Source organism: Sorex fumeus, unplaced genomic scaffold (assembly GCF_029834395.1).
Source record: "Sorex fumeus unplaced genomic scaffold, SorFum_2.1 ptg000054l, whole genome shotgun sequence".
Taxonomy (NCBI): domain Eukaryota; kingdom Metazoa; phylum Chordata; class Mammalia; order Eulipotyphla; family Soricidae; genus Sorex; species Sorex fumeus.
Window position 1 is genome coordinate 47,616,024 of NW_026606111.1, and position 17,377 is coordinate 47,633,400.

General features: G+C 38.0%; 2 pseudogenes; both read right to left on the reverse strand.

Moving 5' to 3' along the window:
• Positions 1 to 308: 308 nt before the first annotated feature.
• On the reverse strand, positions 309 to 402 carry LOC130033817 (uncharacterized; annotated as a pseudogene).
• Positions 403 to 13,615: 13,213 nt separating this feature from the next.
• Positions 13,616 to 13,709, reverse strand: LOC130033818 (uncharacterized; annotated as a pseudogene).
• Between the last annotated feature and the right edge of the window lie 3,668 nt (positions 13,710 to 17,377).

The following is a 17,377-nucleotide window of genomic DNA, read 5'->3' on the forward strand; positions in this document are numbered from 1 at the left end:
GTCTGACACTAGTATTGCCACTCCAGCTTTGTGGAGGTGATATTTTCTTGAAAACTTGTTTCCCAGACTTTTACTTTTAGCCCATGGGTGCTTTGATTGTTCAGACGTGTTTCTTGCAGGCAGCAGAATGAATGTTGGTTTCAGTTTTCTAATTCATCTTCCCATTCTGTGCCTCTGAATTGGCACATTTAGTCCATTGACATTGAGAGAGATTGTTGTGGTGTGGATTTGTGCTCTCTTTATGTAGAATTTTTGTACTTGTGGGGATTGTCTTAGCTTAAAGTAGACCTGTTCATTCTTCTTGCAACAAAAATATGGAATGCTTTACAAGTTTGCATATCATCTCTGTGCAAGGACCATGCTCATCATTTTATCATTTCAATTTTAGTATATGTGTTAAACTTAGTAGGAGTTAATTTTTCCTTATTTTTCTCTTCTTATTACTTTGAGTGTTGTCCTTCCTCACTCCTATGGCAGACAATGATTCCTAATCAAGGAATGTATTTCAAAGCAGCATGAATAAATAGATTTAGAAATTTAATGTCCCAGAAAGAAAAATATGGTTTTTACCATATTATCTTTTACCATACCCTAGGCATCAGTTTTACAAAATAATTCTTTTGGAAGATGGTATATGAGGTTGTTTAATGTCGTTCCCTGAAACCTTAATTAAGACCATTAAACTAGAGCCTTTTGCTGTTTTCACCTCAGTCCCGTGTACTTCTCCAGGAAAAGGTGGATGGTGTTGTCTGCACTTTGACCACCTTGAATGTATGTAGGATTTTTCTCCTGAAGGATGAGGTGAGAAGCATATTGATGATTTCATTCCACCTTATTACAAGTTCAACTTGAACGGAAGGTGAGACTCATATGGCTCCTATAAAGGACAGAACAAAGGGTCTCAGTGAAGTTTAATGGCCAACTCACATTAACAACATAGATGACTCATAGTAACCTGTGTGCATCTTTGTGTATAGTGAGTTTCATATCTACTGATAGAGATTCTCAGTCATGACACATGGGCAAAACGGATCTGTAATTAAAATCTAGTTCTCTGAGCAGAGTGGGGTCTCTGAGGTGATTGAACAAGTTTGTAGTAATTTATTACTAAGGACATAAGTATTTTCAATGATGCGTACTTTTCGATCTAAAATTAATTCCAAATATGTCTAAAACAACAGTCTCCTGACCTTGCACCTGGCTTTCCTCACTGGGGCCCCTTGGAGATGGCGGGGTGAGATTCCCTCACCGCCCTGAGCATAGACCCGGCAGCTGAAGACCTCTGCAACCAGCCATAGGTACGCTTAAGACCACTCTTCCCAAGCTTGAAGGAGCCTCATGCATGAAGGAACTGGAAGAGGAACCCAAATGTGCGGGACCGGGGGATGAGATCTCCATGGCTGCTCAGATCAAGACTGTGCCCCCTCCTTCCAGATCCTCCATCTTCTAGTAATTAAGTGTTAAAACCACGATCTACCCCTGGATCCATGTAATGCCATCAATAGCCAACATCCAGAGACTGGATCTTATTTAGAAGAGAGTAACTCTGATTGTCCAGTTCTCACTCTCAGAGAACCTGGTAGGCTTCTGCGAGTATCTTGCCCGCATGGCGGAGTCTTTGTTTCTGGTCACTGTTTCTTTTGAGGTACAGAAGCTGCTTAATTTAAGATAGTTCCCTTTGTTTTTCTCTGTTTCCAGTTGCTTGGCAAGTTGCATGTTATATTTGAAGATACCTTTAGCTTCAATGTCGTGGAGGGATTTGCCGACCTTGTCATCACTGTACCTGAGGGATTCTGGTGTGATGTTGATGACTTTGACCTATTTTTATCTGACTTTTGTGCATGGTGTTAGGTAGAGGTTTGAGCCATTTTTTTTTTTGTATATAGCTGTCCAGTTTTTTCTGCACCGTTTGTTTAGAAGGACTCTCTTGAACCACTTCACATTTCTTGCTCCCTTATCAAAGATTAGATGATTATATATTTGAGGGTGTGTGTCAGTATATTTAATCCTTTTCCATTGGTCTGCAGCTGAGCCTTTGTTTCAGTCCCATGCTGTTCTCATTATTATCGTTTGTAGTAGAGTTTGAGGTTGGGGAAGGTGATGCCTCCATCGTCTTTTCCCCAAGAATTGCTTTAGCTATTCGTGTGCGTTTGTTGTTCCATGTGAATTTCAGGAGTGCTTGATCAATTTCTTTGAAGAATGTCATGGGTATCTTTATAGGGATCAAGTTGAATTTTTACAATGCTTCTTGGAGAATTGCCATTTTGACAATGTTAATTCTCCCATTCCATAAGCAGGAGATATGTTTCCATTTCCTCGTGTCATTTTTTAATTTCTTCTTGTATAGGTCCTTTACCTCCTTAGTTAAGCTGATTCCAAGGTTCTTGATTTTCTGAGGCACGATTGTGAGTGGGATTGCTTTTTCATGTCACTTTCTTCTCTCTCATTATTTGCATATAAATAAGCCATAGACTTTTGGGTATTGAGTTTATAGCCTGCAATTTTACTATAAAAGTCTATTGCCTCTAGGAGTTTTTTCGTAGAGATTTTAGTATTCTCTAAATATAGTATGATATCTTCTGTGAATAGTGAGAGATTATTTCTACCTTTCATACATGAAAAACCCTAAATATCTTTTTCTTATCTATTTTCTATTCCAAGTACTTCCAGTACTACATTGAACAGAAGTGCCAAAATGAATTTTTACTTAGCACATTCTGTCTGTAAATTTCTGTGCTAAGAACAGTGGAAGAAACAGTGATATCTTAGTAATTTACAAGTAAATTATGAAGACAGATAATTTAAAAGAATTTCTTTGTATAAATTTCCAAAATGTTTAGCTTTTATTAAATATATTAAGAAGAAATCATAGGTCTTGATTATACCGTGAAGATTATTTTCCTGTTAGAATTTACCCTTCTAAAATGCAAGAAAGAGACACATTTTGAAAATGTTGATTATTCGTTCATTTATTCAATGAATGTTTGTAGTCTGGTTGTGTAGTGCCTGCAGAAAGTCAACCTGTACCCTCAGGTGAGTGCATCAACAGTCTGATGGTGTCTTCATGCTTCCCGATAACCTCAAATGGCCACTGTGCCTCTGGCTGGCTCCCAACAACTCAGGACTACATTTCCCGAGAAATTAAACTCCCGAAAGATATGTGGGAGCCATGTTAACAAACCACCCCTGGCTCAGCTATACAAGCTAATGGATTGGTCTTGTTTCAGAGACCCATAGACAAATCTGGAAGATATCAACAGTCACAGTTAACCTTGGAACTGCAAAAGGCTGAAGACACTAGGGTAAATCGGAGGGAGGCAGGTTAGTTTGGTGCCCACCCAACCAGAACCCAGTGCAGCCACTTTCTCCCACAATACAAAATCGCCACCATGCCCTCCTCTGGTTTCCACCGTCTCAGGATGGCTCTCACTGAAACATAACAGCTGAAAATTCGGATATGTGTGTTTTGTGACTGAAATCTCAAGGCTTTCTCTGGGCAGGATGGGCATCCTACACTCACTGCCCTGTACTTATGGAAGCCTCAGCAGTCATTTCCATACCTCAAAGCTACTCCAACCTTACCTTCCTGATAAAAATGCTCAATTCCTTGAACAAAGATGATGACCTCTTAGTACCTGTATGAGACCCTTAATGCACAAAATAAAAAGGAGACAAAGAGAAAGAATCAAAGATCCTGCCATAGAGACAGGCTGGGGGTGGGGGTAGTTTGTTGGGGGATGGTTTTAGGGAACCAGGAATATTGGTTTTGGGAAATGTACACTAGAGGAAGGATGGAAGTTGGATCGTTGTATGACTGGAAGCAAATTATGAATAGATTTGTAATGGTCTATATCACAGATATTCAATAAAACATTAAAAATACTGATGGAACTTTAAAACCCAGCATAACTATTTTTGTGTTCTCTGTAGGAAAAAAAATGTTACTCACCTGTGTGCCAATAGCTTGTAGAAAACTAAATCCAAAGATATATCAATGACTGTCTTTGGCATGAATACTGTAATTGCAGCTATGTTATGTTTTAGAATCAGTTCGTGGACAAGACGCCAAGAGGAGCAGTGGCAAAGTGCATCAATGTTGAATGGATAATGTTTCAGGAGCTTGCAAGGGAGATGCGAAGCTTTGGCATGAGAAAAGGGAAGAAACAGAAGAGTGAAGTACTAATAAGTATCATGAGAAAAATGCAAGGGAGAATATTTCCTGGCAAGTGTCACACTCTGTTGAGCTTTTCGTGAGGATAAGTATTAGAAAGTATCTTTCCCATTTAGTGCTAAAAAGGTTACTTTGATGGGTATATTTAAAATTTACTTTATCGATTAGAATCACTAAGAGATACACAGTTACAAAGTTGCTCATAACTGAGTTTCAGTCATCTAATGTTCTAGAACCTTTCCAGTATATTGGGGCATTTTTGAAGGAATAACCCTGGTGCGAGGACTAGGGCATCTGAATCTTTTTTTTTTTTTTTTCCCCAAGTTTTTTTTTTTTTCCCCTTATTTTATTTTATTTTTTTTAAAGTTGTAGATTTACAATTTTTTGTGCTTTGGTTTCAATTATACAATGATCAGATACCCATCCCTCCACCAGTGCCCATTTTCCACCACCATGGATAATATCCCTCCCACCCCCATCCCCCCATCCCCCCGTCTCTGTGGCAGGGCAATCCCCTGTGTTCTCTCTCTCCTTTTGGGTGTTGTGGTCTGCAAAAGAGGCATTGAGTGGCAAACATGTTCAGTCCATAGTTTACTTTCGACATGCATCTCCCCTCCTTGGAGGATCCTCCAAACATCCTTTATTTGGTGCTCCCTTCTCTATCTGAATAGCCCTTTCCTCTAGGATACCCGGCTGGCCTCTAAGTTATGGAGTAATCCTCCTGGTGCTGATCTCAGCTATTCTTGGGTATTAATCTCCTACTTTGTTACTTTATATCCCCCAGATGAATGCAATCTTTCTATGTCTATCCCTCTCTTTCTGACTCATTTCGCTTAGCATGATACTTTCCATATTGTACCACTTGTATGTAAATTTCATGACTTCATCTTTTCTACGAGCTACATAGTACTCCATTGTGTAGATGTACCAAAGTTTCTTTAACCAGTCATCTGTTCTTGGGCATTCAGGTTTCTTCCAGTTTCTGGCTATTGTAAAGAGGGCTGCAATGAACAAACAAGTGCAGATGTCACTTCGACTATACATTTTTGCCTCTCTGGGATATATTCCCAGGAGTGGTATTGCTGGGTCAAATGGGAGCTCAATTTCTAATTTTTTGAGAATCGTCCATACTGTTTTCCAGAAGGGCTGAACCAGTGGACATTCCGACCAACAGTGAAGGAGTGTCCCTTTCTCGCCACATCCACGCCAGCATCGGTTGCTTTTGTTCTTTTTGATGTGGGCCAGTCTCTGAGGTGTGAGATGGTATCTCATTGTGGTTTTGATCTGCATCTCCCTGATGATTAATGATGTAGAGCATTTTCTCATGTGCTTTTTTGCCATTCGGATTTCTTCTTTGAGAAAGTTTCTGTTCATTTCATTGCCCCATTTTTGGATGGGGTTGGATGTTTTCTTCTTGTGGAGTTTAACCAGTATTTTGTATATCCTGGATATCAACCCCTTGTCAGATGTGTATTCGGTGAATATCCTTTCCCATTCTGTAGACTGTCTTTGTATTTTGGTCACTGTTTCTTTGGAGGTGCAGAAGCTTCTTAGTTTAAGATAGTCCCATTTATCTATCTCTGTTTTCACTTGCTCGGCCAGTGGCGTGGCATCTTTGAAGATACCATTAGCTTCAATGTCATGGAGGGTTTTGCCAACTTTATCTTCAATGTACCTTATGGTTTCTGGTCTGATGTTGAGGTCTTTAATCCATTTTGATCTTACTTTTGTACATGGTGTTAGGCAGAGTTCTGAGCCTATTTTTTTGCATGTAGCCGAAGAAGGGACCACTATGACAATAATAGTTAGAAGTGATTACTCTGGGTGAGAACTGAGTCCTGAAAGTAGGTAAAGGAATAAACGTGAGAACTTCTCCCTCTCTGTATTACAATCCATAATGCCCAAAGTATGTGAGAGAGAGAGAGAGAGAGAGAGAGAGAGGTGCCTGCCATAGTGTAGAGACAGCAGGCTGTCAGGTGGGGTTTGGGGTTGGGAGAGGGAGTGGTGGGAGAGAAACTGGGGACATTAGCAATGGAAATGTATACTAGTGGAGGTTAGGTGTTAAAATATCCTATGATTGAAACTGAATCATGAAAAGGTTTGTAATATGTGTCTCCTGCATATTCAATACAAAAATATGATATTTAGATTCTACCACCATGACTAACCTATGAATTTGCTGAAATTTATTTTTATCACCTTGGCTGGGCTCATTGCATGGATGTCTGTGTGGTAAAACTTTTTCATTTTATGCGGACTGAAGAGACAATAATCATAGGGTTGGGACTTCTGGTGGAAGGAGAGAAGAGCAGAAAACACCCTGTTGAACACATCTCAGCAGGGTCACCTAAGTTGCGTGATGACAGACCTCCTTCACTGATTTCTTCTTTTGTAATGTGGAAAAATGAAAAGACTTTGCAGGCTGACAAGGGGTTGTCTCCTCCAGTTCTCACTATTTTCTTTTCGATCAGAACTGTTTAAAGATTATTAGAAAAATTTGGAGCTTAATGATTTGTTCTCATATATTTCCCCTACATGGTGTCAGTGGGCATTGATCCAGTAAGGCCAGCATGAAAAAGTTGAGGTTTATGTCTTAACCACCAATGCCAACACTACTGTATGTATCAACCCAAAGTACAATAGTAAAACTTCAAAATGTGTTTGTCAAGGAAATCGGTGGGAATGCAGGGAAAAATGGGTAATTTGTTGGTGGAGGGATGCAGACACTGGTGGTGTGATTAGAATTGGAATATTGTATGACAAATCTCCAATATAAATGACTTTGAAAATCAAAATTGCCTAAATTTAAAAAAAAGGAGAAGTCAACTTATGTCTACATTTCAAGAAGGCTTGTCTTGGCAAATTTTGGCAGGGAGACCATAGTTGGTAGAGAGAGGGAGAAAGAAAGGGAGAGTTGACAGTTCAGAAGAGAAGCCTGGATATCATGGAAGAGATGAAAGCTGATCTTAGAAGATTTGGAGCCATCAGAGTTTAGAGAGCTAAATGGTCTGAACATTGCAGTTTAGATACTTGAATAGTGAGATTGGTTTCAGTCATCAGCACTGTATATATAGAAAGAGTTCAAAGACCTCACAGATATTCAGGCTATAATAACTAACAAGGGAAGCGTTTTTTTCCTGAAGCATTATGTAAGGATAATATATTGCCAGGAAGAATGATAAGAAGTTGGTTCTCTTTTTCACAGATTAATACATTAGAGATGAAAACTTTTATACAAAGGAATCTATGATCTTGTCCTGTTGCTCTGTTTTCTTGTCATCATTCCATTCTCCCCCATGACCCTACCTAATCAGGGCTCTCGACATTTCTCAGCAGTGTCACCACATAGCCTCAGAGCATGTGTTAACTGCAGGTAGCTCACAGCTCTCATGTTTGCCCCCAATCCAAGCCAGAGCCATCCTTCTGAAACCAAGGATATTTGCTGAAGGCCCGTTCTTCCTTGAAGTGGCAGTCATGGTTTACCTCTTCTTAATCATTTTGTTTACAAATTTAGATGTATGTCACTATACTAGTGACAGGGATTTTCCAAACTATGGAAAGCATAAACATTTCCATTTCCCCCACGAATTTTGGGCTAGTTATTTTCTATCCACTGCTAATAATTTGTGATAATTAGGAAATAGAACTGAAGTAAAAACAGGGACATTTGTCAATTTGGTGCCATAACTAATCAGTCTTAGTATAAGTATATATTTCTAGAAAAAAAAATGCAGAAGAAAATGAGTTGGTTGCTAGCAAAGAATGCCAAACCTCTGCCAAGAAATACTTTGAAAATAAAAATTCTGACTATGGACTGAACATGATTGCAATTTAATGCCTCTTTTGCAGACCACAACACCCAAAAAGAGAGAGAGAAAAAAAAGGGAATGCCCTGCCACAGAGGCAGGGTGGGATGTGGGGGGGGGATTGGTGTGGGAGGGATACTGGAATACATGGTGGTGGAAAATGGGCACTGGCGGAAGAATGGGCATTTGATCATTGTATAATCAAAACCCATGCACAAAAATGTGTAAATGTACAACTGTATATCATGGTGTTTCACTAATAAAAATTTTAAAAAAATAAAATAAAATAAAAATTGTTTCGTCTGCCAGAGATCAGCAGATGGGAACCTGAGTGAAGGCAAAAGATTAAATTGGTTGACTTTTATTTTTCCTTGAGTATATTAATTTGATTTTGGAGTCAATTTATATGAGAGTTCATCAAGACACAGAAATTTTTAGCGCTTCTCTTGTTTAAAAGTATAGTGATACACCATATCTCTATCTAACATTCTTTTTATTTCTGATAGTTTGACACAAATGATACGTCATAATCATAGATAAATGTAAATTACTTAAACACTTTTTTGATTATTTAAAATTACCTTATAGAATTACATTATAGAATTTCATAAATTTTAGGATTATGCAGAATCAACTTGCATGTATCACATTACACTCACTACTGAAAGGCCTACTCTGTCATTCACCATTGTTTAGTTTTCCCACTTTGATTATACTTTTCGATCTGGTAACTAAATAGTCTCATAGTTCTAAAGTTTGTTTTTATTGCTTTGAAAAGATCAAAATTATGTAATTTTCAACATTGGATGAAACTAGAGGATATCATGCATGTAAAGTTAGCCTTAAGGAAAGGAACAGATACAGAGAGATTTTTCTCATATGTGGGATGTAAAGACACACAGCAAGGTAGCAACAAATGTTCAAGAGCAATGTAAGGGGAGAACTGATCCACACAATTGGGTCAGGGGATTAGGAGGGAGGGATTCTGGGGGATTGGGGGAGAGGGAGGGTTTGTTCTTTGAGAGAATGAGGAGTGTCTTGTTGGAATTATGTGTATGAGAAACCATTGTTAATTGAATTATAAATAATAGAATATAAATAATGTTTTAGACGTTTGTCTGTCTCATTTTATTCTTTTAATTTGTTTTCTCCATATGCCACATAGGCATGAACTTGTAGGATGCCTATCTTTCTCTGCCTGGTTTTTGTCACTAAACATAATTTCCTCATGTTATACATTTTATATACAAATAATAAGAAGATTTCACTTCATACAACTGAGTAGTATTCCATTGCTTTACCACCTTTCATTTTCAAAATTTGTGGTTTAAAAGATACAAATACTGGTTTTAACAATGCTCTGGTGTTTTCAAAGTTTTAGTTTAGTGAAACAAAATATATTTTATTGAAAAACTCTTAGAAAATTGTGAAATAGTTGTAGGGTGGAATGGAATATATGTTCAAGCGAGAACAGTCATTTAACAAAACAAGCAAAGAGAGACATAGAGAAAGGAAGCACGGTATTTCTTCAAGGGAGAACACAAGCTTGAGGAACAAGCCCACTCTGGTAGTTTAGGAATAAGAACTTGGATTGGTATGAACTTGTACACTTTAGGGGAGAACCTGAGTGAAACTATTATAAGTACGTTCAGGATCATGATACACTGGAGTCTGCACTTGGAGTGAGGAGGGTAGAGAGTTCTTTGGGGAGACCGAACTATAGATAACAGTAATATTATAACACGAATGATAGTATCTTACCGTGGGATTCCAAAAAAAATATTTAAGAGTGGCGTCAGAAATGATAACATTCTTAGGTATTTGGGTTTCCTGTGGAAACAACGGGAAGCTGAGTTTATGCTCTGGATGCATCCACCTGAAACAAGGTCAACAAGTCATGAATGAAAAATTTCAAGTTAGATGGATCAAGGATTCTGATCCCAGTGGAAGGCTAGCTTTCGGGTGGACAAGTTCTACTGATGGCCTGATGTAGGTTCTGATCCTGGGATATGTAACAGAAAGGAGATAGTGACCGGTATCCTCAGAAGTGAAGCCTCTGAGACAGAAGTCATTCATGCCAACTTATGGGTTATCAATGTTTGCTCATGGCTGCTACCATTATAACATGCCGTTCAATGGTTCTGTGGTTTCAATTTACTGTGTCAATGTAAAGATGAAGTTTCCAAATGGAAGGTAAAAATCTGAGGCCCTCAAGATGATGAATCACAGGGAGGGGGGGAGCTGGAGCTATAGTACAGCAGGTAGGGCATTTGCCTTGCACACGGCATACCCAGGTTAGATTCCCAGCATCCTGTATGGTCCCCCCAAGTACCGTGAGGAGTAATTCCTGAGTGCAGAGCCAGGAGTAACCACTGTGCATCGCCACGTGTGACCCAAAAACGCAAAGAATGATGATCTGGGATTGATCCTTAGCATTGCAAACGGCATTATTTTTTAATTTTTAAATTTTTTCTTGCTTGCTTGCTTGCATGCTTTTTTGTTTTTTGGGTCGCACCTGGCTATGTATAGGGGTTATTTTTTATTTTTAAAAAAACTTATAATTTTTCCTTTTTACCTGTGGTTTAAAAGTGTATCTAAAATATTTTAGAGTAAATATATGTGAAGAAGAATAAAATTCACAGGAACTATTTAGTGTTCTTAATGATACAGGAGTCAGAATTTTGAGGTTAATTGTATGGGTATTGCATAATTAATTTTTCCACATTATGTGGGCTGTCTTTCGATCATGGTCACCATTTTTTCTGAGTTGCAGAAACTTCTTAGTTTAATCTAGTCTCATTTGTTTATCTTCACTTCCTCTTCCTTGGTCAGTGGTGTTTCATTCTAGAAGTTTCCCTTAGCTTTAATGTCATGAAGGGATCTTCCCACATTTTTCTCCATATATCTTAAGAATTCAGGTATGATAGTGAGGTCTTTAATACATTTGATCTGACTTTGTGCCTGGCACTATAAAGAGGTCTGAGTTCATTTTTTTTGCATATTGCTTTCCAGTTTTCCCAGCACCAGTTGCTGAAGAGACTTCCTAGCTCAACTTCATATTCTTGAGCCTTTAAGAAAGATTAGGTAATAATAATCTGAGGCCCAGCGTCAGGATATTTGACTATATTCCATTGATCTGAGACCTGTCTTTATCTGAATATCATGGTATTTTGATTACTAAAACTTTGTAGTAGGGTTTGAAGTTGGGGAAGGTGTTCCCTTCTTCTTTTTACCAAAGATTGCTTTAGCTCTTCATGGGAGTTTATGGTTTTGTATGAGTTTAAGAGTGATTAATCTATTTCTTTGAAAAATGTTATGGGTATCCTTATAGAAAGTGCATTAAATCTTTATAGAGCTTTGGGGTGGATTGCCATTTTGACAGTGTTAAACCTCTCAATCCATGAGCATGGGATGTGATTCCATTTCCTCATATACTCTCTTATTTCGTGAAGTAGTGTTTTGTAGGTTTTTTTTTTTTTGGTATAGTTCCTTAACCTTTTTAGTTAATTCTATTATACTCTATTTTCTGAGGTATTATTGTGAATGGGATTGTTTTTCTCTATCTCTTTTTTCTCTTTCATTATTAATATATGGGAAAGCCATGGAGTACCAGATATTGATTTTGTAATATGCTACTTTATTAAACAAATCTATTGTTCCCAGGAGCTTTTTTGTAGATTCTTTGGGATTTTATAAGTATAGTATCATGTCATCTCCAAATAGTAAAAGCTTGAGTTCTTCCTTTTTTATCTGGATGCCCTTGATATATTTTTTTTTTACCGAAATCATATGGCAAGTACTTTAAGTACTATGGTGAATAGGAGGTGTGAGAGTGGGTAACTTGTTTTGTGCCTGATTGTATTCTGGGATTCTAGTTCATTGATTTCTGCTCCAAGTCTTTGGTTTTTCCCCCTTGAGAATAATGCTTGCCGTGGGTTTGTGGTAATTTGCTTTGACTAGATTGAGGAAAGTACTTTCAAATCCAATTTTGTTGAGAGTTTTTCATCATGAAGGGGTGCTGGATCTTATCAAATGCTTTATCTACATCTATTGATATGATCATATGACTTTTATCTTTATTTTATTGAGATGGTGTATTCTGTTGATTGACTAGAGAATGTTAAGCCATCCTTGCATCCCCAAGCTAAACCTATTTGGTCATAGTGTGTGATCTTTTGTTGAGTTTCTGGATTCTCTTTGCTGGTATTTTCTTGAAAATCTTTGTATCTGTATTCATCAAGGAAATAGGTCTGTAATTTTCTTTTTTTGTGGTGTCTCTATCGATTTGAGTATTAGGGTGATCTTTGCCTCATAGAAACTATTTGGGAGTATTTCTGTTTCTTCAATTCCTGGAAAATCTTAAAAATGTTGGAAGCAGTTCCTCTTTAAAGGTTTGAAATAGTTCACTATTGAATCCATCTGGGCCATGGATTCTGTTTGCAGGGATACTTTTGACCATCATTTCAATTTCCTTGTTAGTGATAGGTTCAAGTATTCCAAATCTTCTTGGTTCAGCCTTGGGAGGTAATTGGAATCCAATAATTTATCAATTTATTCAAAATTCTCTCATTTCCTGCTGCAAAGATTCTCAATATAATCTCTGATGATCCTATGTATTTCTGTAGTTTCTATTAGGATAACCCCCTTTGCATTTCTGATTTGATTTATTAGAATTCTTTCTCTTTGTTTTTTTGAGAGGCTTCTCATGGTTTATTGATCTTATTTATTTTCTCAAAGAACCAGCTTTTGCTTTTATTGGTCTTTTGGATTGTATTTTGGGATTGTAGCTCATTGATATCTGGTACAAGTTTTATTATTTCCTTCCTCCAGCCTATTTTGGACTACTTTTGTTGGTCATTTTACAAAATCTTGACCTCTAATTTATTCATGTAGGCCCTTTCTTTCTTCCTAATGAATTCTGGCAGATCTATAATCTTTCCTCTTAACACTGCTTTTGCTGTGTCCCACAAGTTATGGTAGCTCGTGTCCTCATTCTCATTTGTTTCTGGAAATTTTTTATTTCCTCTTTGATTTCTTCCCTAAGCCAATGGTTGTTCATTACTCCCCTTAAAGAAAATATTTCCTTGCTGAGCTTCAGTCTGTTTGATCTATGGAGAAGTGTCAAAGAAGTGTTGAAATCTCCTTCTAGTATTGTGTTGCTATCGATGTTTTTCTATAAGTCAATTAGAAGTTGTTTTTAAGTATTTTCCTGGTCTGTCATTAGGATCATATACATTGAGGAGGGTGAGTTCTTTCTGATGTACATATCCCATGATCATTAAGAAATGACCTTCACTGTCTCTGATAATCTTTAGCCTGAAGTCCATATGGTCTGACACTAGTATTGCCACTCCAGCTTTGTGGAGGTGATATTTTCTTGAAAACTTGTTTCCCAGACTTTTACTTTTAGCCCATGGGTGCTTTGATTGTTCAGACGTGTTTCTTGCAGGCAGCAGAATGAATGTTGGTTTCAGTTTTCTAATTCATCTTCCCATTCTGTGCCTCTGAATTGGCACATTTAGTCCATTGACATTGAGAGAGATTGTTGTGGTGTGGATTTGTGCTCTCTTTATGTAGAATTTTTGTACTTGTGGGGATTGTCTTAGCTTAAAGTAGACCTGTTCATTCTTCTTGCAACAAAAATATGGAATGCTTTACAAGTTTGCATATCATCTCTGTGCAAGGACCATGCTCATCATTTTATCATTTCAATTTTAGTATATGTGTTAAACTTAGTAGGAGTTAATTTTTCCTTATTTTTCTCTTCTTATTACTTTGAGTGTTGTCCTTCCTCACTCCTATGGCAGACAATGATTCCTAATCAAGGAATGTATTTCAAAGCAGCATGAATAAATAGATTTAGAAATTTAATGTCCCAGAAAGAAAAATATGGTTTTTACCATATTATCTTTTACCATACCCTAGGCATCAGTTTTACAAAATAATTCTTTTGGAAGATGGTATATGAGGTTGTTTAATGTCGTTCCCTGAAACCTTAATTAAGACCATTAAACTAGAGCCTTTTGCTGTTTTCACCTCAGTCCCGTGTACTTCTCCAGGAAAAGGTGGATGGTGTTGTCTGCACTTTGACCACCTTGAATGTATGTAGGATTTTTCTCCTGAAGGATGAGGTGAGAAGCATATTGATGATTTCATTCCACCTTATTACAAGTTCAACTTGAACGGAAGGTGAGACTCATATGGCTCCTATAAAGGACAGAACAAAGGGTCTCAGTGAAGTTTAATGGCCAACTCACATTAACAACATAGATGACTCATAGTAACCTGTGTGCATCTTTGTGTATAGTGAGTTTCATATCTACTGATAGAGATTCTCAGTCATGACACATGGGCAAAACGGATCTGTAATTAAAATCTAGTTCTCTGAGCAGAGTGGGGTCTCTGAGGTGATTGAACAAGTTTGTAGTAATTTATTACTAAGGACATAAGTATTTTCAATGATGCGTACTTTTCGATCTAAAATTAATTCCAAATATGTCTAAAACAACAGTCTCCTGACCTTGCACCTGGCTTTCCTCACTGGGGCCCCTTGGAGATGGCGGGGTGAGATTCCCTCACCGCCCTGAGCATAGACCCGGCAGCTGAAGACCTCTGCAACCAGCCATAGGTACGCTTAAGACCACTCTTCCCAAGCTTGAAGGAGCCTCATGCATGAAGGAACTGGAAGAGGAACCCAAATGTGCGGGACCGGGGGATGAGATCTCCATGGCTGCTCAGATCAAGACTGTGCCCCCTCCTTCCAGATCCTCCATCTTCTAGTAATTAAGTGTTAAAACCACGATCTACCCCTGGATCCATGTAATGCCATCAATAGCCAACATCCAGAGACTGGATCTTATTTAGAAGAGAGTAACTCTGATTGTCCAGTTCTCACTCTCAGAGAACCTGGTAGGCTTCTGCGAGTATCTTGCCCGCATGGCGGAGTCTTTGTTTCTGGTCACTGTTTCTTTTGAGGTACAGAAGCTGCTTAATTTAAGATAGTTCCCTTTGTTTTTCTCTGTTTCCAGTTGCTTGGCAAGTTGCATGTTATATTTGAAGATACCTTTAGCTTCAATGTCGTGGAGGGATTTGCCGACCTTGTCATCACTGTACCTGAGGGATTCTGGTGTGATGTTGATGACTTTGACCTATTTTTATCTGACTTTTGTGCATGGTGTTAGGTAGAGGTTTGAGCCATTTTTTTTTTTGTATATAGCTGTCCAGTTTTTTCTGCACCGTTTGTTTAGAAGGACTCTCTTGAACCACTTCACATTTCTTGCTCCCTTATCAAAGATTAGATGATTATATATTTGAGGGTGTGTGTCAGTATATTTAATCCTTTTCCATTGGTCTGCAGCTGAGCCTTTGTTTCAGTCCCATGCTGTTCTCATTATTATCGTTTGTAGTAGAGTTTGAGGTTGGGGAAGGTGATGCCTCCATCGTCTTTTCCCCAAGAATTGCTTTAGCTATTCGTGTGCGTTTGTTGTTCCATGTGAATTTCAGGAGTGCTTGATCAATTTCTTTGAAGAATGTCATGGGTATCTTTATAGGGATCAAGTTGAATTTTTACAATGCTTCTTGGAGAATTGCCATTTTGACAATGTTAATTCTCCCATTCCATAAGCAGGAGATATGTTTCCATTTCCTCGTGTCATTTTTTAATTTCTTCTTGTATAGGTCCTTTACCTCCTTAGTTAAGCTGATTCCAAGGTTCTTGATTTTCTGAGGCACGATTGTGAGTGGGATTGCTTTTTCATGTCACTTTCTTCTCTCTCATTATTTGCATATAAATAAGCCATAGACTTTTGGGTATTGAGTTTATAGCCTGCAATTTTACTATAAAAGTCTATTGCCTCTAGGAGTTTTTTCGTAGAGATTTTAGTATTCTCTAAATATAGTATGATATCTTCTGTGAATAGTGAGAGATTATTTCTACCTTTCATACATGAAAAACCCTAAATATCTTTTTCTTATCTATTTTCTATTCCAAGTACTTCCAGTACTACATTGAACAGAAGTGCCAAAATGAATTTTTACTTAGCACATTCTGTCTGTAAATTTCTGTGCTAAGAACAGTGGAAGAAACAGTGATATCTTAGTAATTTACAAGTAAATTATGAAGACAGATAATTTAAAAGAATTTCTTTGTATAAATTTCCAAAATGTTTAGCTTTTATTAAATATATTAAGAAGAAATCATAGGTCTTGATTATACCGTGAAGATTATTTTCCTGTTAGAATTTACCCTTCTAAAATGCAAGAAAGAGACACATTTTGAAAATGTTGATTATTCGTTCATTTATTCAATGAATGTTTGTAGTCTGGTTGTGTAGTGCCTGCAGAAAGTCAACCTGTACCCTCAGGTGAGTGCATCAACAGTCTGATGGTGTCTTCATGCTTCCCGATAACCTCAAATGGCCACTGTGCCTCTGGCTGGCTCCCAACAACTCAGGACTACATTTCCCGAGAAATTAAACTCCCGAAAGATATGTGGGAGCCATGTTAACAAACCACCCCTGGCTCAGCTATACAAGCTAATGGATTGGTCTTGTTTCAGAGACCCATAGACAAATCTGGAAGATATCAACAGTCACAGTTAACCTTGGAACTGCAAAAGGCTGAAGACACTAGGGTAAATCGGAGGGAGGCAGGTTAGTTTGGTGCCCACCCAACCAGAACCCAGTGCAGCCACTTTCTCCCACAATACAAAATCGCCACCATGCCCTCCTCTGGTTTCCACCGTCTCAGGATGGCTCTCACTGAAACATAACAGCTGAAAATTCGGATATGTGTGTTTTGTGACTGAAATCTCAAGGCTTTCTCTGGGCAGGATGGGCATCCTACACTCACTGCCCTGTACTTATGGAAGCCTCAGCAGTCATTTCCATACCTCAAAGCTACTCCAACCTTACCTTCCTGATAAAAATGCTCAATTCCTTGAACAAAGATGATGACCTCTTAGTACCTGTATGAGACCCTTAATGCACAAAATAAAAAGGAGACAAAGAGAAAGAATCAAAGATCCTGCCATAGAGACAGGCTGGGGGTGGGGGTAGTTTGTTGGGGGATGGTTTTAGGGAACCAGGAATATTGGTTTTGGGAAATGTACACTAGAGGAAGGATGGAAGTTGGATCGTTGTATGACTGGAAGCAAATTATGAATAGATTTGTAATGGTCTATATCACAGATATTCAATAAAACATTAAAAATACTGATGGAACTTTAAAACCCAGCATAACTATTTTTGTGTTCTCTGTAGGAAAAAAAATGTTACTCACCTGTGTGCCAATAGCTTGTAGAAAACTAAATCCAAAGATATATCAATGACTGTCTTTGGCATGAATACTGTAATTGCAGCTATGTTATGTTTTAGAATCAGTTCGTGGACAAGACGCCAAG